The following is a 26514-nucleotide window of genomic DNA, read 5'->3' as shown; positions in this document are numbered from 1 at the left end:
AAGATTAAGTAATAAACACAGGGTACAAATTTGTATCTAGAGAATGATCCTAATTATATTGCAAAAGTATTTTTAGAGTTATATATATTTATTACATGAGGGGAAAAACTAGGATGAACACTGAAATGTAAATAATGATTATTTTTAAATAGTAGTTTAAAAGATTTGAGGATCTGTACTTAGAAGATCTAGATTCAATTTCTTGTGCAGACATTCTTTAGCTGTGTGATTTTGAAGTAAACAATTTAACTTGTCTTCTTTTAATTATATCTGTGTCTACCTCACTGGGATATTGTGGGATTAGGTAAGATATGATTGTGTAGGTATTATTATGTGTAGGTAAATTAGCACAGTACTTCAGATGTTAGCTATTAGTAGCTCTTAGTACTTCAAATGTTAGCTATTATTATGACTGCTATTTTGATATTATTATTATAATTTCCCAGTTAATTTATACTGGGTATATGTTACTTTTCATCAGTAAAAAAAATCAACATCATAAAGATAGAAAATTTAAACTGTCAATTTCTGATATAAAAATATCATAAAATGGCCAAATTATGAAATTTCATTTCATAAAATGAAAAAGAATGACACCTAATAAAAAGGAATAGTGAGCAGCTAGCAGACAGCTCCAGAGCAGAAGCATGCTGGAGCTGTTTTGATTAGCAGTACATGGTCATTAGAAGAACTGAGTGATTAATCTCCATGTATTGTAAAGAATAAGTTGAAAGTGACCTAGAAATGAGAAAAAGGACAGAGGACTCACTGCAGAAGTCTGGAAACTTAAGAATATTCTTTGTACCCAGTGGGATGCAGTTTGGTGAAGTCCTGGCTGATATGCTAGGAAAAATGCCTAATAAAGATCTGATGCCTACAGAGAGGGAACAGGCGGAAATTTAAGCTTTTACACCTATTTAATGGGAAACAACCCAGAGAATGACTTTTCAGCAGAGTTAGAGGATCTCTTAGGTATAGATACTTACAAAATCAGAAGGGTCTTCTGAGGTGAAAGCTACTAGAAACTTGGTGGATCAGTGATGAATAAAAGAGAAGCAGGGTGTTTTTATAAGAACTAGAAGCATAAATATAAATTATAAGAATGCTCTGAACCTAAAGATTGTGAAGAGAAATAGATGTTAATCTTCATAGATTATTTTTGTAATGCAATATATTCAAGAACAGGCAACATGTTTTTATTGATGACCATATATAGTAGGCACTGTGAAAAGAATGCTAAGGCAAGAGTCATAAAAGCACTTAATGCAGCTCCTAAATTGCATCATGACTTTGGCTGTGATGCTTACCATCTTGAGATTTCAGATGCTTCATTTATATAAAATTACGATGGCATTACACGATCTTTTATGTCCCTTATCTTTCTAACCTCTTTATATTCTTCAATTTCTTCACATCTTGATACAGAGACATATTTCACTCAACGATAATATATATCTGGAGATAATTGAGGCCCCAAAATAGGTACTTTCGAAATTGAAGTATAATGTTAAACAGAGCTTACAAATCATATGAATGCAACTCAGTGAATTTTCACAAGTGCTCAACCGTGTAACCATCAGTCAGATCAAGAAGCAGATTACCAGCAACCCAGATGGATCCTCTTGTCTCCTTTCAGTCACTAGCCTTCCCCAGGGGCAACAACTATCCTTTGTCACAGCAGCAGAAAATATTTTTGCCTATTCTTGAACTTTATAAGCATGGAATCATACAGTATGTCTTTTTTTCTGTCTGGCTTCCTTTATTCAATATTATAGCTGTCAGATTTCAACAAGGACAATTAAAACAACAAATAGATAATATTTTAGTTGTGATGTCACAGATGGATAGAGAACGCTTACCTGCACTGTTATACATATAATCTAAAAATTATCATCCCGTGGTAGTTATCTTCCCACATTTGTAGGAATTAACCTCAAGTAAAAGAAACAAAAATTAAGCTAAACTAATAGGTGGACCAAATAACTTCGTCCATTCTCCCAATTTATTTCCTTTTTTTTTTTTTTAGAAAAAACAAAAATGATTATTTTTTAATGAAAAAGGAAGCCTTTCATGGGTATGCTTAGTATTCATTCCATATGAAACTTCAAGAAACATGACATTTACAACTCAAGTAAATATTAGTCTTGCTACCCTATACACATATTCATATTTACTCTTGTGAAAAAGAACAATCACATGCAAATTATTAATTGTGATAAAGGCTGACATTAATAGATCATATTTAAATTACTTTGAAAATTCATGTGGTATAATGACAAGTTTGGCCTTATTTTCCATCATAAGTGCACTCATGAATGTCCATCACTTATTTTATCCTTCCCCCACTAGTTACCATCAGTTTGTTCTCTATAATTAAGAGTCTGCTTCTTGGTTTGTCTCTCTTCTCTCTCTCTTTGTTTTTCCTTTGCTCATTTGTTTTGTTTCTTGAATTCCACATATGAATGAAGTCATATGGTATTTATCTTTCTCTGACAGACTTATTTCAGTAAGTATTATACCTATGGAGCCATCCATGTTGTTGCAAATGACAAGATTTAATTCTTTTTATGGCTGAATAATATTCTCTTTATATAATATCTTCCTTATCCATTCATTTTTCCATGGACACTTGGGCTGCTTCCATAGTTTGGCTATTTTAAGTAATGCTGAAATAAACATGGGGGTCCACATTTCCCTTTAAATTAGTGTTTTTGTATTTTTGGGGTGAACACCCAGTAGTGGGATTACTGGATCATAGGGTAGTTCTATTTTTAATTTTTTAAGGAAACTCTACATTGTTTCTATTTTCCCGATTTCTATAAGCAAATGTCACAGGTTTATTATTTTAAAATGGCTTCTAAAACTACTTAAAATTAAATATAACACAACTCACCAAATACTTGTTGAGGTTTTGCTATGTAGAATGTATACTATTAGTAAGAAAGAATGAAAAGCAAGGTAAAGAACATATGGCTTCTACTTTTAAGGGGAGTTTCAAAGTATTTTATTTTATTTTTGAAGATTTTATTGATTTATGTATTTGAGAGAAAGAGAGCTGGTGAGGGGAAGAGTGGAGGGAGAGGGACAAGAAGACTCCCTGCTGAACGTGAAGCCCATCAGAGGGCTCAATCCCAGGAGATCATGACCTAAGTCAAAACCAAGGATCAGATGCTGAACTAACTGAGCCATCCAGGCACTCCAGTTTACAAAATATTTAAATCAAATTCTTTTTTTTTTTTCAGCAGAATACATGAAATGTTAATAGAATTACATGTTTTGGTAAAAGGTGAGGAATTAATAAAAATATAAAAAAAGAGATGTGATAATCTGCTGGGGAGTACAGAGAAATAGTTTCAAACTAATGGAAAGATTCAGAGAACTCTAGAGATCCACGACTGGCACTCAAAACTGTAGACGGTAATAGATTGAAAAACGTGGGGAGTAGAGGTGGGCAAAAACATGGGGTTAAGTAGTCCAGTCAAAGGGGAGAACCTAAGCAAATAAATTTTGTCAGTTATCTGTTACTTCATTACAAAACACTCCAGGGAAGAAGAAATTCTACCTGTGAAGTACAGTATCAGCTTCTAAGAATTTCTAGCCTGCAGGCCTTCCATATGCTTTTCAGACTTGCGAGCCCCTGTGATTGAAAGAGCCAATTCCTTAAAATAAATCCTTTTATTTCATATATATATGTGTGTATGTACATACATGCTTATATATAATATATTATAATATATTTATATATATGAAATTAAGAAATATTTTTTATCTTATATTTTTATATTACCTGACCTTCCCCTGACATTGTTCCATGAGGAAAAAATGGAACACTGGGGAGCTTGCACTTATTTTTGTCTCCTGCTTATGTTATCTTATTGAGTGAATAAAGACGTGATTGTTCCTTCCAAAAAAGAAAAACAAAACAAAAACAAAAATCAAAATTAAAATTAAAAAAAGGCACTCCAAAATTTAGTAGCTTAAAACTGCAATAACAACTTATTTTATTTATGTATTTGTAATCATGGCAGGGCTTACCTTGGGTGGTTTTCTTTTGCTCCATGAGGTTTTAATGGCGATAAACTCACTTTGGTATGGCTTAATCTATGGCTAGAGTGTAGGTTCTTATGGTCTTCTGGAAGCTAGGTTGGGGCTGTAGGCCAAAGGCATCTCCTTTTGGTGGCAATGATCCAAGAATGAAGATTGCAAGAATACAAGGAAAATGTGTAAGGAATTTTTATGGTCTAGCCTTGGAAGTTATATAACATCATCTCCACCAGGATATAATGGTTGAGGCAGTCACAAAAGCCCATATGATTTCAAGGAGACAGTACAGAGACTCGACTTCATAATGGGTGACTTTCAAATTTCTAAAAAACATGTGACAGAATGTAGAATGATGGCTACTATGGGTTTGAGGGGTGGGAGAAATAGGGGTTGGTAAGAAGTTATTAAAACTTTTAGTTATGGGGCGCCTGGGTGGCTCAGTGGGTTAAAGCCTCTGCCTTCGGCTCAGGTCATGATCTCAGAGTCCTGGGATCGAGCCCCGCATCGGGCTCTCTGCTCAGCGGGGAGCCTGCTTCCTCCTCTCTCTCTGCCTGCCTCTCTGCCTACTTGTGATCTCTGTCTGTCAAATAAATAAATAAAACCTTTAAAAAAAAAAAACTTTTAGTTATAAGATGAATAGAGTGTGCCAATCTAATGGATCTCATGGTAGCTACAATTAATAATACTGTCTTGTATAATTGAAATTGGTTAAAAGAGTAGACCATGAGCATTCTTATAAATTAAAAAAAAGCAAAACAAAACATAATAAAATGTGGTGTATAGATATGGAATTAACTCAATTGTGAGAATTCTTTCGAAATGGATGCACATATCAAATGATCATATTGTGAACATTAAATATATTACAATTTCATTTGTCAATTGTTTCTCAATAAAGCTGAAAAAAGAAGAAATAAAAATCACATAAGATAGGAAATATCTGTGCGTTCATCTTTGAGAAATGTAATATGCCCCTGATGCTACTGTCTGTCCTCTGGCCACAGTAAATATTATTTTATTTACAAGATATACTCACCTTTTACCCCTAAATTCCCCATGTCCTCATCATATTATGGGTAAAGCTCATGATTAGACTTGAGGTATGTTAGTTTGATGTGTGGATGAGGATTTTCAGGTGTATTTTCTTGGCTATAGTACCATGAATATCTTTTTTTTTTTAATTAAAAAAAAATCAATGATTTAAGGAGACGAATTATGACCTCTCCATACACTCAGCATATAATGGTAGGATAGGCACAAACCAATACAGGGACTCCTGCTCAAAACAAAGGAAAATAGGAGGTTCCCAGCAGTCATTGGTCCTTATCAATCCTAAAGACCAACAGGGCACTTCTCACCATTTTCTTTTTTTTTTTTTTTTTTTTTTTTTTTTTTTATTTATTTGTCAGAGAGAGAGAGAGAGCAAGCACAGGCAGACAGAATGGCAGGCAGAGGCAGAGGGAGAAGCAGGCTCCCTGATGAGCAAGGAGCCCGATGTGGGACTCGATCCCAGGACGCTGGGATCATGACCTGAGCCGAAGGCAGCTGCTTAACCAACTGAGCCACCCAGGCGTCCCTCACCATTTTCTTGATTACGGCTGATTACTATTCTGAGAGCTGTTCTCTGGACTCTTGGCTCTACTATCTGAGATCTTATTTTGCCTTTTCTTCTCCATAAAAATAAACCAATAATAATCAGTAAAAGCTGAGATTGAAACTGAATCACCTTATCATCCTGTTTCATGTCCATAAAATGATGGAGGTTCAAAACGTTTATTCACTTTGTATTGTGTCTGTCCTTGATAGTACAAGTTGGAAGTATCTCTACCAACATACATCTCTTAAGGTATTATGGGTTTTCTATGACTCTTATTGTTGGTTCTCTCCTCTAGACAAAAGCCACTACTTTATTGCTACCACTTTCAGTATTTTGCCTGGAAATGTGCTTAGTTCTATCATCACAATAATTAAACAGTTTGCTATTTTCCACTCTCTTCAGGTGCCAGAGTTGCCAAAACTACTACCATACTGTAACACAGATCTCTTTCCCTTTGATTTTCAATATCATCTTTTTTACAGTAAGTCCTCACCAAGAACCTCCTTGAAGGCCTTTATTTTACTAACAGTCCCTTCAAGGTCCTTCCCACTTCTGCCTGCCATTCAGCCCCAAAGCTAATGTCACACATTTGAGGATTTTTAGGGTTGCACCCTAGATCCCAGGGTCAAAATCTATTTCAGCCAGTATACCTGCATAACAAACCACCCCCAAATTTAATTACCACATAAATTCTCTGAAATAGAAATTTGGGAAAAGCCTGGATGAAATGTTCTCATTTGAGTCTCTCATGCAATTGTAGGCAGACAGTGGCTGCAGCTAACTTGGAGATGCTGGGATCTGGTTGGGCATTTCTCTCTGTTCACATAGTCACAAGGATCCTCCAGGTGAGGCAGTCTCTTAATGTGGCAGCCTCAGGACTGTGGCAAGACCATTTCAGTGCATAAGGTAAGGAATGCATACTTTTTTCTTTCTTAGCCTTGGGGATCATGCAGCATCCCATCCATCTCATTCTACCGGTTACAAGTAAGCCATAATCCCATCCAGACTGGGGAAAGAAATTAAATTCCATCCTCAAAGGAGATGTCAAGTTTCAAGAATAGAGCTTGTCAAACTTTCTGCAAAACACCAAACAGCAAATATTTAAAACTTGGCAGGCCACATACAATATTCTTTATTATTTTATAATTAAAAGTGTAAAAAACAATCTGAATTCATAGGCTATGGAAAAAGAAACAAATGAAAAAACCAAGATGGCATTATAAATCTGGTCTGATTTAGATTGTTATCTATAGTTTGCCAACTTTGGTCTAAAAGAATACATGGGATAAAAAATAAATAAATAAATAAATAAATAAATATGGATGAAGGATATGAATGCATGCATGCATGAACGGCATGCACATTTGATAAACCACCGATTTATCATTTTTACCCTTTTCCTTATGTTATGGTTGGTGGCTATGTTATGGTGGAGACTAGAAGTCCAAACTCAAGGTGTCAGCAGGGCTGTGCGCCCCACCAAAGGCTCTAGGGGAGAATCCGTTGCTGCTTCCAGCTCTTTGGTTGCTGGCTGTCCTTGGCATTCCTTCTTTGCCTGTAGCTGTGTCATTCTGATCCCTCTTCATCTTCACGTCACCTTCTCCCTGGGTTTCTCGGTGTCTGTCTCTTTCTCTTATAAAGACACCCATCACAGGCTCTAGGGCTTACCCTAACGCAGTAGGACTTCACGTTAATCACATCTGCAAAAACCTTATTTCCAAATAGGGTTACATTCCGATGTTCTAGGTGGGCAAAATGATGTCATTTTGATTGGGTACAGTGGTGGGTTCTTGGACTAAAAAAAGAAAAAACTTTTCTTCAAACACTACCAACATGCTCCCAAAATAAAGATGAAAGGGACCCTCAGGTATATGACAAAATGAGCACTGAGGCTGGATATCAGAAAATACGAAGAGAGTAGAGACTTTGACTGGGTACAAAATACCGTAAACTATGAATTTTTTTTATTAATATATAACGTATTATTTGTTTTAGGGGTACAGATCTGTGAATCATCAGTCTTACAGAATTCACAACTCTCACCATAGCACATACCCTCCCCAATGACCATAACCCAATCTCTCCATACCCCACTCCCCTATAGCAGCCCTCAGTTTTTTTCCTGAGATTAAGAGTCTCTTATGGTTTTTCTCTCTCTCTGGTCTCATCTTGTTTCATTTTTCCCTCCCTTCCCCCATGACCCCCCACCCTGCCTCTTAAATTCCTCATATCAGAGAGATCATATGATAGTTCTCTTTCTCTGATTGACTTATTTTGTTTACCATAATACCCTCTAGTTTCATCCATGTCATTGCAAATGGCAAAATTTTGTGGTTTTGATGGCTGCATAGTATTCCATTGTATATATATGTGTGTGTGTATATACACACATACATATATATGCATATTCAATACATATACATATGTATTGAAATACATATATATGCAAATCATATATATGTATACATATATATGTATATAACTTCTTCTTTATCCATTCATCTGTTGCACATCTAGGTTCTTTCCATAGTTTGGCTATTGCGGGCATTGCAGCTATAAACATTTGGTTGCATATGCCCCTTTAGATAAATACATTTATATCTTTAGGGTAGATACCCAGTAGTGCAATTACTGGGTCATAGGGGAGCTCTATTTTCAACTTTTTGAGGAATCTCCATACTGTTTTCCAGAGTGGCTGAACCAGCACTCATTCCCACAAACAATGTAGGAGGGTTCCCCTTTCTCCATGTCTTTGCCAACACCTGTTGTTTCCTGATTAGTTAATTTTAGCCATTCTGACTGGTGGGAGGTGTGGTTTTGACTTGTATCTTCCTGATGCCAAGTGAGGTTGAGCACTTTTTCATGTATCTGTTGGCCATTTGGAGGTCTTTGCAGAAATGTCTGTTTATGTCTTCTGCCCATTTCTTGATTGGATTATTTGTTCTTTGAGTGTTGAGTTTGATAAGTTCTTTATAGATTTTAGATACTAGCCCTTTATCTGATATGTCATTTGCAAATATTTTCCCCCATTCTGTCAGTTGTCTTTTGGTTTTGTTGACTGTTTCCTTTGTTTTGCAGAAGCTTTTGATCTTGATGAAGTCACAATGGTTCATTTTTGCCCTTCCTTCCTTTGCTTTTGTTATCTAGGAAGAAGTTGCTGCAGCTGAGGTTGAAAAGATTGCTGCCTGTATTCCCCTCAAGGATTTTGATAGATTCCTTTCTCACATTGAGGTCTTTCATCCATTTTGAGTCTATATTTGTGTGTGGTGTAAGGAAATGGTCCAGTTTCATTCTTCTGCATGTGGTTGTCCAATTTTCCCAACACCATTTTTTGAAGGGACTTTTTTTCTATTGGACATTCTTTCCTGCTTTGTTGAAGATTAGTAGACCACAGAGTTGAGGGTCTATTTCTGGGCTCTCTATTCTGTTCCATTGATCTATGTGTCTGTTCTTGTGCCACTACCATACCGTCTTGGTGATTACCACTCTGTAATAGAGCTTGAAGTCTGGAATTGTGATACCACCAACTTTGGTTTTCTTTTTCAACATTCCTCTGGCTATTCAGGCTCTTTTCTGGTTCCATATGAATTTTAGGACTATTTGTTCCATTTCTTTGAAAAAAAAATGGATGGTATTTTGATAGGGATTGCATTAAATGTGTAGATTGCTTTAGGTAGCATAGACATTTTCAGAGTATTTGTTATTCCAATCCATGAGCATGGAATGTTTCTCCATTTCTTTGTGTCTTGCTCAATTTCTTTCATGAGTACTTTATAGTTTTCTGAGTACAGATTCGTTGTCTCTTTGGTTTGGTTTATTCCTAGGTATCTTATGGTTTTGGGTGCAGTTGTAAATGGGATTGACTCCTTAATTTCTCTTTCTTCTGTCTTGTTGTTGGTGTATAGATATGCAACTGATTTCTGTGCATTGATTTTATATCCTGACACTTAACTGAATTCCTGTACAAGTTCTAGTAGTTTCGGAGGCTAGTCTTTTGGGTTTTTCACATAAAGTATCATATCATCTGCAAAGAGTAAGAGTTTGACTTCTTCTTTGCTGATTCGGATGCCTTTTATTTCTTTTTGTTGTCTGGTTGCTGAGGCTAGGACTTCTAGTACCATGTTGAATAATAGTGGTGATAGTGGATGGCCCTGCTGTGTTCCTGACCTTAGGGGAAAAGCTCTCAGTTTTTCCCCCATTGAGAATGATATTCTCTCTGGGTTTTTTTTTATAGATGGCTTTCATGATATTGAGGTATATACCCTCTATCCCTATACTGTGAAGAGTTTTGATCAAGAAAGGATGCTATACTTTGTGAGATGCTTTTTCAGCCTCTATTGAGAGTATCATATGGTTCTTGTTCTTTCTTTTATTAATGTATTGTATCACATTGATTGATTTGCAGATGTTGAACCAACCTTGCAGCCCTTGTTCATAGTGAATAATCCTCCTAATGTACTGTTGGATCCTATTGGCTAGCGTTTTGTTGAGAATTTTTCCATCCATGTTCATCAGGGGTATTGGTCTGTAATTCTCCTTTTTGGTGGGGTCTTTGTCTAGTTTTGGGATCAAGGTGATGCTGGCCTCATAAAAAGACTTTGGAAGTTTTCCTTCCATTTCTATTATTTGGAACATATTCAGGGGAATAGGTATTAATTCTATAAATGTTTTGTAGAATTTCCCTGGGAAGCTGTCTGGTCCTGGGCTCTTGTTTTTTGGGAGACTTTTAATTACTGCTTCAATCTCCTTACTGGTTATGGGTCTGTTTAGGTTTTCATGTGCACTAGAGAAGAATGTGTATTTTGTTGCTTTGGGATGGAATGTTCTGGATATATCTGTGATGTCCATCTGATCCAGTGTGTCATTTAAAGCTTTTATTTCCTTGTTGATATTTTGCTTAGATGATCTGTCTATTTCAGTGAGCGGGGGTGTTAAAATACCCTACTAATATTGTATTATTTTTGATGTGTTTCTTTGATTTTGTTATTAATTGGTTTATATAATTGTCTGCTCCCATGTTAGGGACATAGATATTTAAAATTGTTAGATCTTCTTGTTGGACAGACCCTTTAAGTATAACACAGTGTCTTCCTCATCACATATTATTATAGTCTTTGGCTTAAAATCTATGTTATCTGATATAAGGATTGCCACCCCAGCTTTCTTTTGATGTCCATTAGCATGGTAAATTGTTTTCTACCCCCTCACTTTAAATCTGGAGGTGTCTTTGGGTCTAAAAAGAGTTTCTTGCAGACACCATATCAATGAGCCTTTTTTTTTTTTTTTTTATCATTCTGATACCCTGTGTTTTTGATTGGGGCATTTAGCCCATTTACATTCAGGGTAACTATTGAAAGATATGAATTTAGTGCCATTGTATTGCCTGTAAAGTGACTGTTATTGTATGTTGTCTCTGCTCATTTCCGGTCTGCTGTTACTTTTAGGTTCTCTCTTTGCTTAGAGGACCCCTTTCAATATTTCCTTTAGGGCTTGTTTGGTATTTGCAAATCCTTTCAGTTTTTGTTTGTCCTAGAAGCTTTTTATCTCTCTTCTTCTTCTTCTTCTTCTTCTTCTTCTTCTTCTTCTTCTTCTTCTTCTTCTTCCTCTTCTCCTTCTTCTTCTACTTCTTCTTCTTCTTCTTCTTCTTCTTCTTTTAAGATTTTATTTATTTAGCTGACAGAGAAAAAGTGAGACAGCAAGAAAGAGAACACAAGCAGGGGGAGTGAGAGAGGGAGAAGTAGGCTTCCCATTGAGCAGGGAGCCTGTTGCAGGGCTCAATCCCAGGACCCTGGATCATGACCTGAGCCAAAGGCAGACACTCAATGACTGAACCACCCTGGCACCCCTCCTCCTATTTTCCATGACAGCCTAGCTGGATATAGTATTCTTGGCTACATATTATTTCATTTAGTGCTCTAAATATATCATGCCAGTCCTTTCTGACCTGCCAGGTCTCTGTGGATAGATCTGCTACAAATCTAATATTTATACTATTGTATGTTACAGACCTCTTGTCCCAAGATGCTTTCAGGATTTTCTCTTTGTCACTGAGACTTGTAAGTTTTACTATTAGATGACAGAATGTTGACCTATATTTATTGATTTTGAGGGGAGTTCTCTGTGCCTCCTGGATTTTGATGCTTGTTCCCTTCCCTGAATTAGGGAAGTCCTCTGCTATAATTTGCTCCAGTATACCTTCTGCCTTCTCTCTCTTTCTTCTTCTTATTGGATCCCAATTATTCTAATATTGTTTCCTCTCATGGTATCACTTATCTCTCAAACTCTCTTCCTGTGGTCCAGTAGTTGTTTATCTTTCTTTTTCTCAGCTTCTTTGTCCTCCATCATTTGGTCTTTTATATCACTAATTCTCTCTTCTGCTTCATTTATCCTAGCATTAAGGGCCTCCATTAAAAAAAAAAAAAGATTTTATTTATTTATTTGACAGAGAGAGACACAGCAAGAGAGGGAACATAGCAGAGGGAGGGGGAGAAGCAGGCTTCCCACAGAGCAGGGAGCCTGACCAGGGCTCAATCCCAGGACCCTGAGATCATGACCTAAGCTGAAGCCAGATGCTTAGTGACTCAGCCATCCAGGTGCCCTAAGAGCCTCCATTTTTTATTGCACCTCATTAATAGCTTCTTTGATTTCAACTTGGTTAGATTTTAGTTATTTTATTTCTCCAGAAAGATATTATCTATTATTTTCTATGATTTTTTTCAAGCTTAGCTAGCATCTTTATAATTGTAATTCTGAACTCTAGTTCTGACATCTTACTAATGTCCATGTCGATTAGGTCCCTAGCAGTAGGTACTGCCTCTTGTTCCTTTTATTTCTGAGGTGAGTATTTCTGTCTTGTCATTTTATCCACATAAGAATAAATAAATGAGAGAACAAAATAGTAAAAGGGTAGAAGCGACCCCAGAAAAATATACACTAACCAAATCAGAAGAGAACCAAAACCAGGGGTGAAGAAAGGAGGAGGAAAAATATATGTAAATGTGTATATATATATATATATATATATATATATATAATGACTGGTGAAAAAAAAATATATATATATAACATGACTGGTGAATAGAACATAGCCACACACTTGATTTTAGGTGTATTTTGGTCTGATCGAAGAAGCTGCCTCCCAAAATTTTAAAGAAAGAAAAACTTATATTTATACAAAAGTAAGGATAAACATGATGGAGGAATGGAATATGACTGTAAAGATGAAAATTTAAAAAGATTTTTAAAAAGGAATTTATAAGATAAGAATTGGTTGAAAAAAGAAAAGAAAAAGAGAATGTGATCAGGCTGGAGACTAGAACAGATGGGATCCGTGATCAAAGGAGCGAGACTGATACAAAGTGAAGGTTAAGCAAAGCTTTATTTCGCACCAAGCATCACGAATCAAACCAACAGGTCGGGGCGGTCTTATGGAGAGAGCGACCCCTCCCAGCCTCACAAACTAACTTTTATAGAGCAAAGGCCATGTGCTTAAGCCTGGCCACACACGGGTGGCCAACGAGATTGTAACACACACAGAAAGTTGCATAGTCATGTTAGGCCACACGCAGGTGGCCAATTGAATTACAATTTACCCTATACAATTTACCCTATGTTTGAACTAGCCTATCAATCTGGTCAGAATTGGCACCCAAGTTTGGTGGCCAAAAGGTGGGGTTTACATTCTTTGGAGGTTAGGGAGGTTGCATATGTGCTTTCTACTGATTAGATGTCTCCACCTGGCCTGACTCATCCTTGTATTTTGGGCTCTGTTATCAGGAACTGGCTGAACACATTTTACTGGTTTCCTGGACTTGCTTTTAAGTAAGTTCCTCAGGGGGGTGGGGAGGCAGGGTCAATTTAAGTTTACTGCACAAACAACAAAATGGCTGTTTAACCGAGATGGATTTGCTCTGGCTAAGTAGGCCCTTACATCCCCCCCACCCCTTTTCTTTGGAGATTAGTCAATTCCTTGACTCTTCAGCCAGTTCTATGTCCTCCTGTTGTAAGGGGTTATATTGAGCTTGTAGGACTAACATTTTTATTGCTCCAATTTTCTTCTGTAAAAATGACATTAGGGCATTTATAATGCAGGGGCTAAAAAGCAACATTAGTAATAGTAAAACCAGGGGGCCTGCAATTGCTGATATTAGGGAAGTCATCCATGGAGACCAGTTGAATCAAACTTTCATACCATCCCTGGGAGTTCCTGTGTTGTTGTTCATGCTCATCTAGTCTCTTTTTTATTGCTGCCAGACTGTTCTTGATTACTCCAGTATGATTTACCCAGAAGCAGCATTCCTCTCCCAGGGCTACACAAGCCCCCCTTTTTCTAGGAATAGTATGTTAAGCCCTCTTCTATTTTGCAGTACTACTTCAGCTAAAGAGCTCAATGAATCAGTTAGCTTATCTATATTTTCATGCATATGGCATAGGTCAGCATCTACTTGGGACCCAAGAGCCTCAAAATCTACTTCTTCCTTTATTAAAGCTGCAGTTCCTACTGCTGTGGACCCTGCTATCCCTGCCACAACTAGTGCTGGAATTAGGATGGGAACCACACACTTTGTCCATTCTATCCCTGCAGTAAGATGTTGGAATCCCTCGGGTCCTCCATAATAATCTACTTGGGGAAGAATGTAGGCAGTTACACAGAGTTCATTCCAGGAAGAGTTTGGGAACAAAGCGAGATTAAGGCATGGCATGAGTCCTGAACTACAAGCAAACCAGGCTCCGATAGGGACCTTAAGGAAGTTAGTGAAGACAGTAGAGACTATTATGGTCTCACGTAGGTCTCTATATGGGGAAGCTTGTTTCCCTTTTTGTGTCGCAAGGCAAAGTCCCTTTCCTTCTATATCCCCTAGAGTTAGTCTAGATACCTTTCCCCACTCACAAGAGTCATAAGAACTTTCATTTCTAATCTGTCCCTTTTGAGTCCCTATGTAAGATTGGCCCCTATTCCAATATAATATGGGGGCTGAGGGTTTAAGAATAGCCAGCAGTCTCGAGTAATATTAGGGACTGAAGCATTTAAAAAGCTAAACATTGAATCTACCGGTGGGAGTAAAACTTTGGAAGCGCTGTTGTCACTGTCAACACTCTCTTTTTTATCCTCCATGACAGTCTCTTTTAGGGTTGGGGTGGTGGGTGGTCTGGTTGGTTTTGGTGGCTTGGGAGGATTTAAAACTGGGTTCGGCCCTATAGGCCAGGGTGGCTCCCTAATTTTTATTTTTTGGATGGTGAATTGCCTTCCTCTGTGCCAACCTCATAATACCTGAGGCCCCAGGATCGGCCATATTCCCAAGATGGTCTTTGGGGTTGATTATTTTTATAAAGAGTTTGGTGCAGTCAGCCCATGGATGATAGTATCCATTAGTCATTAGATGGCATCTTCCTGCCCTAGTATGTCCAACCTCTATGTGAGGGTCCTTGCTAGTGACGTGCTCGTTGTTCCCCGAAGGTGCTATTGTTTTGCATCCCCATTGTGCACAATAGTACTCTGGTGGGCCCCCAGAACTGCCCCCCCACCGCACTGGGGAGGCCCAGTGTTAGGGCACATGTAAAACTGTATGGCATCTAAACAAGGGTTAATGTGCCAATTGGCATAAGGTTACATTAAATTGCACAGTCAGCTGATAAGTTAGCCATTCACCGCTTTGTATAACCTTTTCCTCTTCTAATTCCAATTGTCTAATTTCCCACCTATACTTTTCAGTTTTAGGTGACTCAGAGGCTCTTACACAAACAGGTAACAATAGGAGCAACAATGAACTCATTGTCTTTTGAGTCTTAGCTTTAGTCCACAGTCAGCGGTGTCCATTGGCAGCGGCTTCCATCTCTGGGGGGAGTCCTCATCCTCAGCTTGTTTGATGTGACACGTGTGAATCCAGGCCCTGATGTCTTTTATTTTTACTGCCGTGGGGGTGGTCAGGATGACAGTAAATGGTTCCTTCCAATGAGGCTCCTAATTTGGTGGTGTATCCAAATAGAGTCTCCAGGTTGGTAAGGATGTGGTTCCACCTCCATCTCTGTCTCAGCGTAGGCAGCTCGGATCCCTGCATGGGCTCTTTTTAAGACAGACTGTAGCACCTGCAGTGACTGGAGTATAGACTGATTAGTCATTTCCACTAGGGCAACCTCTTGTAGCCATGGGCAGAGTGGAGGGGTCTCCCAAACATTATTTCAAATGGGGTGAACTTATTTAAGAAGGGTGTACACCACGCTCTAAGGAGGGTGAAGGGAAGAAGATCCACCCATCCACTGCCAGTCTCTTGAATTAACTTTGTCAAGGTCTCTTTAAGAGTCTGATTCATTCTCTCTACTTGTCCAGAGCTCTGGGGCTGGTAGGAAGAGTGTAGTTTCTAATTAGTGCCCACGGCCTTAGCCAATGCCTCTGAGACTGAACTCACAAATGCAGTGCTATTGTCTGACCCAATCACGAGAGGCAACCCAAACCTAGGAATTATTTTTTCTAGTAGCTTTTTGGCCACCTCTCCTGCCATCTCATGTTTGGCAAAAAAAGCCTCTACCCAACCTGAAAATGTATCCACAAAAACTAACATATACTTGTGTCCATACTTTCCCTGTTTCATCTTTGTAAAATCCACTTCCCAATAAATTCATGGTTACCTACCTCTCTCTCTTTTTCCTCTTCCCATCCTTGTTCCTCCCACATTTACCGCCTGACATTGAGCACATCTATCAACCACATCCTGAGCCATAGGCCCTAATTTAGAAACCTGGAACTGCTTGCCCATGAGCTCCTTAGGCTTGCGTGTCCTAAATGAGTACTCTGATGCATTTGGCTTACTAATTTTTTTTTCCTAGTCTTCAAGGAAGAATTAATTTTCTTGTCCTAATCTTAGCCCAATCCCCTTCATAGTCTAATTTAGCCCATTTTTGTAAATATTTTAAATCTTCCTCTGAATAGTCTGGTTTTTCTGGTAGGGCTGGAGCTGAGTGTAACCAGTTCTTGCGCCATTTCTCAGGCTGCTTGCTTTGCAGCTCGATCTGCTAATCGGTTTCCTTTTCCTTCTGCTGTTAATAGGCCCCTTTCTTTATAAATAGCCCCATGTATAAGGAGAGTAGCAAAGGCGTACCTGCTGTCCATATAGATGTTGGCAGTCTTACCCTTGGCCATCTGCAGTGCCTTAGTGAGTGCAATCAGCTCCACTTTTTGCGCCAAGGTTCTGTGTGGCAGGGCCACCTTCCAGAGCTCCTGCTCAGGAGAAACCATCGCAGCACCCACCTACCTCTTTCCATCAGCCATGTAGCTACTCCCATCTGTGAACAGAGTCATCTTTGCATCTGGGAGGGAAGTGTCTCTGAGATCTGGCCTTATTCCTGTGACCTGGGTTAGAACCTCCCCACAGTCATGTGGGTGGTCAGCCAGCTCCTCTGGCAGCAACGTGGCTGGATTTAGCACCATCAAGGGCCAGAAAGTCACTTTCAGTTCATTGAGGAGGAGGGCCTGATACCCCATCACTTGGGCGTTTGTCATCCACTGGTCTGGTGGGGTCTGGAGGAGGCCCTCGATCGCATAAGTAGTGGTCAACATGAGATTTTGACCCAAAGTCAATTTACTTGCATCCTTGACCAGGAGGGCCATGGCAGCAATTATGCAAAGGCAAGGGGGAACCCAGCCGCTACTGGATCTAGTTTCTTGCTAAGATAGGTTACTGGCCTTTGCCAAGGCCCCAGAGTCTGAGTCAAAACTCCTTTGGCCACCCCTGCCTTTTGATCCACATACAAGTGGAAGGGCTTGGTAACATCTGGGATAGCTAATGCTGAGGCATTCAGTAAGGCTGTTTGTAATTCCTGAAATGCTCCTTCTGCCTCAGCTGTCCACTCTACCATAGTGAGTCCTCCCTTAGTCAGTTCGTAGAGAGGTTTGGCAATCTCTGTGAACCACGGTATCCACAGTCTGCAGTAGCCCACCGTCCCAAGAAACTCCCTCACTTGTTGGGGCATGGTGGGGTGGGGGTATTGTGTGATCACCTTTTTCCTGGACTCAGACAGTGAACACAGTCCCTCGTGGAGATCAAAGCCTAAATAAGTGGCATGGCTCTGACAAAGCTATGCTTTCTTTGCTGACACCTGATACCATTTTTCCTGTAGAGTCTGTAAGAGAGGTCTCGTCCCCCACAAGCATGACTCATAGTCCTCAGCGGCTATTAGCAAGTCATCAACATACTGTAACAGAATGACTCCTGGGTTGGAGGTTCTGTACTCACGCAAATCCTCATGTAGGGCCTTGTCGAAGACAGTGGGTGAATTCTTGAATTCTTGGGGAAGTCTTGTCTAGGTGAGATGGCCTTAGAACCCTTCCTGTGGGTCGGACCACTCAAAAGCAAAGAGGGGCAGAGACTCCCTTGCCAAAGGTATGCAGAAAAATGCATCCTTGAGATCTAAGATGCATATACACAGTTTTTTGGGGGCCCAGGAGGGAGAGTAGGGAATAGGGGTTAGGCACCATCAGATAGATATCCTCAACCCATTTGTTAACTTCCCACAAGTCCTGAATGGGTTGGTACTCCCCAGTCTCAGCCTTTTTGATGTGTTCAAAAGGTGTGTTCCATGGAGACTTGCAAGGAACTAGGATCCCATCTCCTCAGAGGCAGTTAATGTGTTTTCTGATCCCGCCCCCCTTTTTTTTTTTTTGCTTCCCAGAGAGGTAGTACTGCTGGACACGAACAGCCATAGCTGTTGATTTTAACTGTACCACTACTGGAGGCCATCCCTTGGCCAGGCCAGGAGGCTTCCCTTCTGCCCAGACTTTGGGAAACTCGACCTGTAGGGTTTGGAGAAGGTTTCCCTCCCTTGTCTCCTCTGGTTTTGAGACTGCCTCATAAAGGAGGTGTTCATCTACTGCTGCCACAAGCATCTGCACAGTGGGTTGTCCCAAAGTCACAGTCATGTCTTCTTCCGAGAACTGAATGCCAGCCCGTAGTTTGTGGAGGAGATCTCTTCCCATCAGGTTATACGGGACATTAGGGAGGACCAAGAATCGATGTTTGACTACTTCTGAGGCCAAATTTAAAGTCCTTTCTGTTGTCCATTTATGTCTTTCTGTGGCATTTGCCCCTTGTACCTAAACTTCCTCTCCAGATAGTTTTCCCATAGGCTTTAGTAATGATGAAAACTGGGCTCCCATGTCCACCAAAAAATCAATTGATTTCCCCTCCATCTCAATTTTAACCCAAGGCTTGGGGAGGTGCTCCGAACCACGGGCGCTTCAGTCTTTGGTGGGCAGCATTGCCGTCTTCTTTTTAGGGCACTCCCTGGCCTAGTGTCCTTTTTCCTTGCAGTAAGCACACTGATCTGAATGTAAGTCTTCCCACCTGCTTTCTTTGTGCTTAGGCTTTTCTTTCCACTGACCATCTCCTACCTGCCTTTCCCCTTCCCACTGACCTCTTTCCTCCTGTCTTCTTCCCGCCTCATGTAATGCCAAAACTTTAACTATTTTTCTAGTCTGTTTTTCATCTTCTTGTGTATCCCTGTTGTTAAACACCTTTTCTGCTATTCCCACTAACTCAGTCAGATTCTTCCCTTCAAATCCTTCAATTTTCTGAAGTTTCCTCCTTATATCTGGGGATGACTGACTGGCAAAGGCAAGATTTATTGCCCTCTGATTTTTGGGCACCTTGGGGTCGATTGGGCTATACATTTTATAGGCTTCAATAAGCCTTTCTAGAAAAGCCCATGGAGACTCATCCTTACCTTGAGTCACTGCACTAATTTTAGATAAATTTATGGGTCTCCTCACAGCTTCACGGAGGCCTCCCAGCAGAGCCTGGTGGTAGAAATGCAGGCTCTCCTTACCTTCATCAGAGTTTGGATTCCAGTCAGGGGTTCCTTTGGGCAGTAGTCCTCCAGTCACCGGGAATCGAGGTCCCGGGCAAGTCTCTCACTTATCACCTTGTGGGTCTCTCGCATAATGCAATCCCTCTCTTCCTTGTTAAAGAGGGCCATAAGGAGCTGCTGAATATCCACCTAGGTGGACTGGTGGGTAAGAAAGACAGTCTTCAAGAGACTAATTAAATCCTGAGGGTAGGCAGAGAAGGATTTAGATTGGGCCTTCCAGTTCTAGATATCAGAAGAGGAAAAGGGATATAGGTTAGGTGGGGGCGCCCTCTCCCATCTCGTGGAGTGAGCTCACGGAGAGGCAGCATCAGCGCCAATGGAACCAGTGGGGTAGAGGGCGGCAGAGGGGGGTAGAGGGAAGGGGAAGGATCAGGGCGGTCTTTCTGCTCAGTGGTCCCATAGGTGGATCCCAACCGTGTATGAGGTGGCCTGGTAGGGGAGTCTTGGGACCGAGAGTCAGGTTTAGGGAATGGATAAGGAGGGGAGAATCTACGTCCTCCTCATCTGATGGAGGCAGGACAGTCTTCCCTGGTTCCCCCTCATCTTTCAGTTCTGGTTTTGGTGGTCTTACCTGCTTTAGAGGGAGATGGTTTTGTTAGTAGGGGGAAGGTGAGACTTGAGCCACGGTGGTGGCTCTTCCACCTGGTATTGCCAGGCCATGATGTACAATATTTGGTCTCAATGGAAATCGAAGACCTTACTCTGTGTAGAGTAGATTTGAGCCAAGGCAAACGTTCCTTCCAGTGGCCATCCTGTGGAGAAAGTGGGCCACTCCAACTGGCAGTGTTTTTAGTTTTCCTGGGTAAACCTTGTCACCTGACTGGGTGGCTTTACCTTGAAAATCCTTGAAATGCTGGAAAACAAACTTAGGGGTGTCACAGATCCCTTACTCCTTGCTTGCCCCATTTCTTCAAACACAACAAACAACACAACAGACAACAAAGACAAGACAAAGACAACCGCAGACCCAGCAGCCCTTCCTCAACCAAATATCAAGTCTAAGGGCGTGCAAGATATAATCTCAACTCAAAAACACAAGCTGCCACTGGTGGGGATTTTCTCGGTCCCCTGACTGCCTAGGGGTACTAGAACCCCCAGGCAGTGGAAAGGATGGGCCATCCCCGCATCCACTCCAGCCCTGGGGAGCAATACTGCGTCCAGTTTCTCCCCAGTGGGCCACACCCCCAGAGCTCCACAAACACACAGATAGAATAGGATCTTGCAGAACAGGATCTCGAGATCTTAACTCCAGAGGCTTTTCCCAGAAATTCTGATGCTGGCTCAGCTCTTATAGTTTGATCCCGGACAAGCCCCCAGAAGATGGGATCTGTGATCAAAGGAGCGAGACTAATACAAAGCGAAGATTAAGCAAAGCTTTATTTCGCACCAAGCATCGCGAATCAAACCAACAGGTCGGGGCGGTCTCTTATGGAGAGAGCGACCCCTCCCAGCCTCACAGACTAACTTTTATAGAGCAAAGGCCATGTGCTTAAGCCTGGCCACACACAGGTGGCCAACGAGATTGTAACACACACAGAAAGTTGCATAGTCATGTTAGGCCACACGCAGGTGGCCAATTGAATTACAATTTACCCTATACAATTTACCCTATGTTTGAACTAGCCTATCAATCTGGTCAGAATTGGCACCCAAGTTTGGTGGCCAAAAGGTGGGGTTTACATTCTTTGGAGGTTAGGGAGGTTGCATATGTGCTTTCTACTGATTAGATGTCTCCACCTGGCCTGACTCATCCTTGTATTTTGGGCTCTGTTATCAGGAACTGGCTGAACACATTTTACTGGTTTCCTGGACTTGCTTTTAAGTAAGTTCCTCAGGGGGGTGGGGAGGCAGGGTCAATTTAAGTTTACTGCACAAACAACAAAATGGCTGTTTAACCGAGATGGATTTGCTCTGGCTAAGTAGGCCCTTACATCCCCCCCACCCCTTTTCTTTGGAGATTAGTCAATTCCTTGACTCTTCAGCCAGTTCTATGTCCTCCTGTTGTAAGGGGTTATATTGAGCTTGTAGGACTAACATTTTTATTGCTCCAATTTTCTTCTGTAAAAATGACATTAGGGCATTTATAATGCAGGGGCTAAAAAGCAACATTAGTAATAGTAAAACCAGGGGGCCTGCAATTGCTGATATTAGGGAAGTCATCCATGGAGACCAGTTGATCAAACTTTCATACCATCCCTGGGAGTTCCTGTGTTGTTGTTCATGCTCATCTAGTCTCTTTTTTATTGCTGCCAGACTGTTCTTGATTACTCCAGTATGATTTACCCAGAAGCAGCATTCCTCTCCCAGGGCTACACAAGCCCCCCTTTTTCTAGGAATAGTATGTTAAGCCCTCTTCTATTTTGCAGTACTACTTCAGCTAAAGAGCTCAATGAATCAGTTAGCTTATCTATATTTTCATGCATATGGCATAGGTCAGCATCTACTTGGGACCCAAGAGCCTCAAAATCTACTTCTTCCTTTATTAAAGCTGCAGTTCCTACTGCTGTGGACCCTGCTATCCCTGCCACAACTAGTGCTGGAATTAGGATGGGAACCACACACTTTGTCCATTCTATCCCTGCAGTAAGATGTTGGAATCCCTCGGGTCCTCCATAATAATCTACTTGGGGAAGAATGTAGGCAGTTACACAGAGTTCATTCCAGGAAGAGTTTGGGAACAAAGCGAGATTAAGGCATGGCATGAGTCCTGAACTACAAGCAAACCAGGCTCCGATAGGGACCTTAAGGAAGTTAGTGAAGACAGTAGAGACTATTATGGTCTCACGTAGGTCTCTATATGGGGAAGCTTGTTTCCCTTTTTGTGTCGCAAGGCAAAGTCCCTTTCCTTCTATATCCCCTAGAGTTAGTCTAGATACCTTTCCCCACTCACAAGAGTCATAAGAACTTTCATTTCTAATCTGTCCCTTTTGAGTCCCTATGTAAGATTGGCCCCTATTCCAATATAATATGGGGGCTGAGGGTTTAAGAATAGCCAGCAGTCTCGAGTAATATTAGGGACTGAAGCATTTAAAAAGCTAAACATTGAATCTACCGGTGGGAGTAAAACTTTGGAAGCGCTGTTGTCACTGTCAACACTCTCTTTTTTATCCTCCATGACAGTCTCTTTTAGGGTTGGGGTGGTGGGTGGTCTGGTTGGTTTTGGTGGCTTGGGAGGATTTAAAACTGGGTTCGGCCCTATAGGCCAGGGTGGCTCCCTAATTTTTATTTTTTGGATGGTGAATTGCCTTCCTCTGTGCCAACCTCATAATACCTGAGGCCCCAGGATCGGCCATATTCCCAAGATGGTCTTTGGGGTTGATTATTTTTATAAAGAGTTTGGTGCAGTCAGCCCATGGATGATAGTATCCATTAGTCATTAGATGGCATCTTCCTGCCCTAGTATGTCCAACCTCTATGTGAGGGTCCTTGCTAGTGACGTGCTCGTTGTTCCCCGAAGGTGCTATTGTTTTGCATCCCCATTGTGCACAATAGTACTCTGGTGGGCCCCCAGAACTGCCCCCCCACCGCACTGGGGAGGCCCAGTGTTAGGGCACATGTAAAACTGTATGGCATCTAAACAAGGGTTAATGTGCCAATTGGCATAAGGTTACATTAAATTGCACAGTCAGCTGATAAGTTAGCCATTCACCGCTTTGTATAACCTTTTCCTCTTCTAATTCCAATTGTCTAATTTCCCACCTATACTTTTCAGTTTTAGGTGACTCAGAGGCTCTTACACAAACAGGTAACAATAGGAGCAACAATGAACTCATTGTCTTTTGAGTCTTAGCTTTAGTCCACAGTCAGCGGTGTCCATTGGCAGCGGCTTCCATCTCTGGGGGGAGTCCTCATCCTCAGCTTGTTTGATGTGACACGTGTGAATCCAGGCCCTGATGTCTTTTATTTTTACTGCCGTGGGGGTGGTCAGGATGACAGTAAATGGTTCCTTCCAATGAGGCTCCTAATTTGGTGGTGTATCCAAATAGAGTCTCCAGGTTGGTAAGGATGTGGTTCCACCTCCATCTCTGTCTCAGCGTAGGCAGCTCGGATCCCTGCATGGGCTCTTTTTAAGACAGACTGTAGCACCTGCAGTGACTGGAGTATAGACTGATTAGTCATTTCCACTAGGGCAACCTCTTGTAGCCATGGGCAGAGTGGAGGGGTCTCCCAAACATTATTTCAAATGGGGTGAACTTATTTAAGAAGGGTGTACACCACGCTCTAAGGAGGGTGAAGGGAAGAAGATCCACCCATCCACTGCCAGTCTCTTGAATTAACTTTGTCAAGGTCTCTTTAAGAGTCTGATTCATTCTCTCTACTTGTCCAGAGCTCTGGGGCTGGTAGGAAGAGTGTAGTTTCTAATTAGTGCCCACGGCCTTAGCCAATGCCTCTGAGACTGAACTCACAAATGCAGTGCTATTGTCTGACCCAATCACGAGAGGCAACCCAAACCTAGGAATTATTTTTTCTAGTAGCTTTTTGGCCACCTCTCCTGCCATCTCATGTTTGGCAAAAAAAGCCTCTACCCAACCTGAAAATGTATCCACAAAAACTAACATATACTTGTGTCCATACTTTCCCTGTTTCATCTTTGTAAAATCCACTTCCCAATAAATTCATGGTTACCTACCTCTCTCTCTTTTTCCTCTTCCCATCCTTGTTCCTCCCACATTTACCGCCTGACATTGAGCACATCTATCAACCACATCCTGAGCCATAGGCCCTAATTTAGAAACCTGGAACTGCTTGCCCATGAGCTCCTTAGGCTTGCGTGTCCTAAATGAGTACTCTGATGCATTTGGCTTACTAATTTTTTTTTCCTAGTCTTCAAGGAAGAATTAATTTTCTTGTCCTAATCTTAGCCCAATCCCCTTCATAGTCTAATTTAGCCCATTTTTGTAAATATTTTAAATCTTCCTCTGAATAGTCTGGTTTTTCTGGTAGGGCTGGAGCTGAGTGTAACCAGTTCTTGCGCCATTTCTCAGGCTGCTTGCTTTGCAGCTCGATCTGCTAATCGGTTTCCTTTTCCTTCTGCTGTTAATAGGCCCCTTTCTTTATAAATAGCCCCATGTATAAGGAGAGTAGCAAAGGCGTACCTGCTGTCCATATAGATGTTGGCAGTCTTACCCTTGGCCATCTGCAGTGCCTTAGTGAGTGCAATCAGCTCCACTTTTTGCGCCAAGGTTCTGTGTGGCAGGGCCACCTTCCAGAGCTCCTGCTCAGGAGAAACCATCGCAGCACCCACCTACCTCTTTCCATCAGCCATGTAGCTACTCCCATCTGTGAACAGAGTCATCTTTGCATCTGGGAGGGAAGTGTCTCTGAGATCTGGCCTTATTCCTGTGACCTGGGTTAGAACCTCCCCACAGTCATGTGGGTGGTCAGCCAGCTCCTCTGGCAGCAACGTGGCTGGATTTAGCACCATCAAGGGCCAGAAAGTCACTTTCAGTTCATTGAGGAGGAGGGCCTGATACCCCATCACTTGGGCGTTTGTCATCCACTGGTCTGGTGGGGTCTGGAGGAGGCCCTCGATCGCATAAGTAGTGGTCAACATGAGATTTTGACCCAAAGTCAATTTACTTGCATCCTTGACCAGGAGGGCCATGGCAGCAATTATGCAAAGGCAAGGGGGAACCCAGCCGCTACTGGATCTAGTTTCTTGCTAAGATAGGTTACTGGCCTTTGCCAAGGCCCCAGAGTCTGAGTCAAAACTCCTTTGGCCACCCCTGCCTTTTGATCCACATACAAGTGGGAGGGCTTGGTAACATCTGGGATAGCTAATGCTGAGGCATTCAGTAAGGCTGTTTGTAATTCCTGAAATGCTCCTTCTGCCTCAGCTGTCCACTCTACCATAGTGAGTCCTCCCTTAGTCAGTTCGTAGAGAGGTTTGGCAATCTCTGTGAACCACGGTATCCACAGTCTGCAGTAGCCCACCGTCCCAAGAAACTCCCTCACTTGTTGGGGCATGGTGGGGTGGGGGTATTGTGTGATCACCTTTTTCCTGGACTCAGACAGTGAACACAGTCCCTCGTGGAGATCAAAGCCTAAATAAGTGGCATGGCTCTGACAAAGCTATGCTTTCTTTGCTGACACCTGATACCATTTTTCCTGTAGAGTCTGTAAGAGAGGTCTCGTCCCCCACAAGCATGACTCATAGTCCTCAGCGGCTATTAGCAAGTCATCAACATACTGTAACAGAATGACTCCTGGGTTGGAGGTTCTGTACTCACGCAAATCCTCATGTAGGGCCTTGTCGAAGACAGTGGGTGAATTCTTGAATTCTTGGGGAAGTCTTGTCTAGGTGAGATGGCCTTAGAACCCTTCCTGTGGGTCGGACCACTCAAAAGCAAAGAGGGGCAGAGACTCCCTTGCCAAAGGTATGCAGAAAAATGCATCCTTGAGATCTAAGATGCATATACACAGTTTTTTGGGGGCCCAGGAGGGAGAGTAGGGAATAGGGGTTAGGCACCATCAGATAGATATCCTCAACCCATTTGTTAACTTCCCACAAGTCCTGAATGGGTTGGTACTCCCCAGTCTCAGCCTTTTTGATGTGTTCAAAAGGTGTGTTCCATGGAGACTTGCAAGGAACTAGGATCCCATCTCCTCAGAGGCAGTTAATGTGTTTTCTGATCCCGCCCCCCTTTTTTTTTTTTTGCTTCCCAGAGAGGTAGTACTGCTGGACACGAACAGCCATAGCTGTTGATTTTAACTGTACCACTACTGGAGGCCATCCCTTGGCCAGGCCAGGAGGCTTCCCTTCTGCCCAGACTTTGGGAAACTCGACCTGTAGGGTTTGGAGAAGGTTTCCCTCCCTTGTCTCCTCTGGTTTTGAGACTGCCTCATAAAGGAGGTGTTCATCTACTGCTGCCACAAGCATCTGCACAGTGGGTTGTCCCAAAGTCACAGTCATGTCTTCTTCCGAGAACTGAATGCCAGCCCGTAGTTTGTGGAGGAGATCTCTTCCCATCAGGTTATACGGGACATTAGGGAGGACCAAGAATCGATGTTTG

This window comes from Lutra lutra, chromosome 4 (genome assembly GCF_902655055.1).
Source record: "Lutra lutra chromosome 4, mLutLut1.2, whole genome shotgun sequence".
NCBI lineage: Eukaryota > Metazoa > Chordata > Mammalia > Carnivora > Mustelidae > Lutra > Lutra lutra.
The sequence above is the reverse complement of the archived record's forward strand: the minus strand, read 5'-3'. Positions refer to the sequence as shown.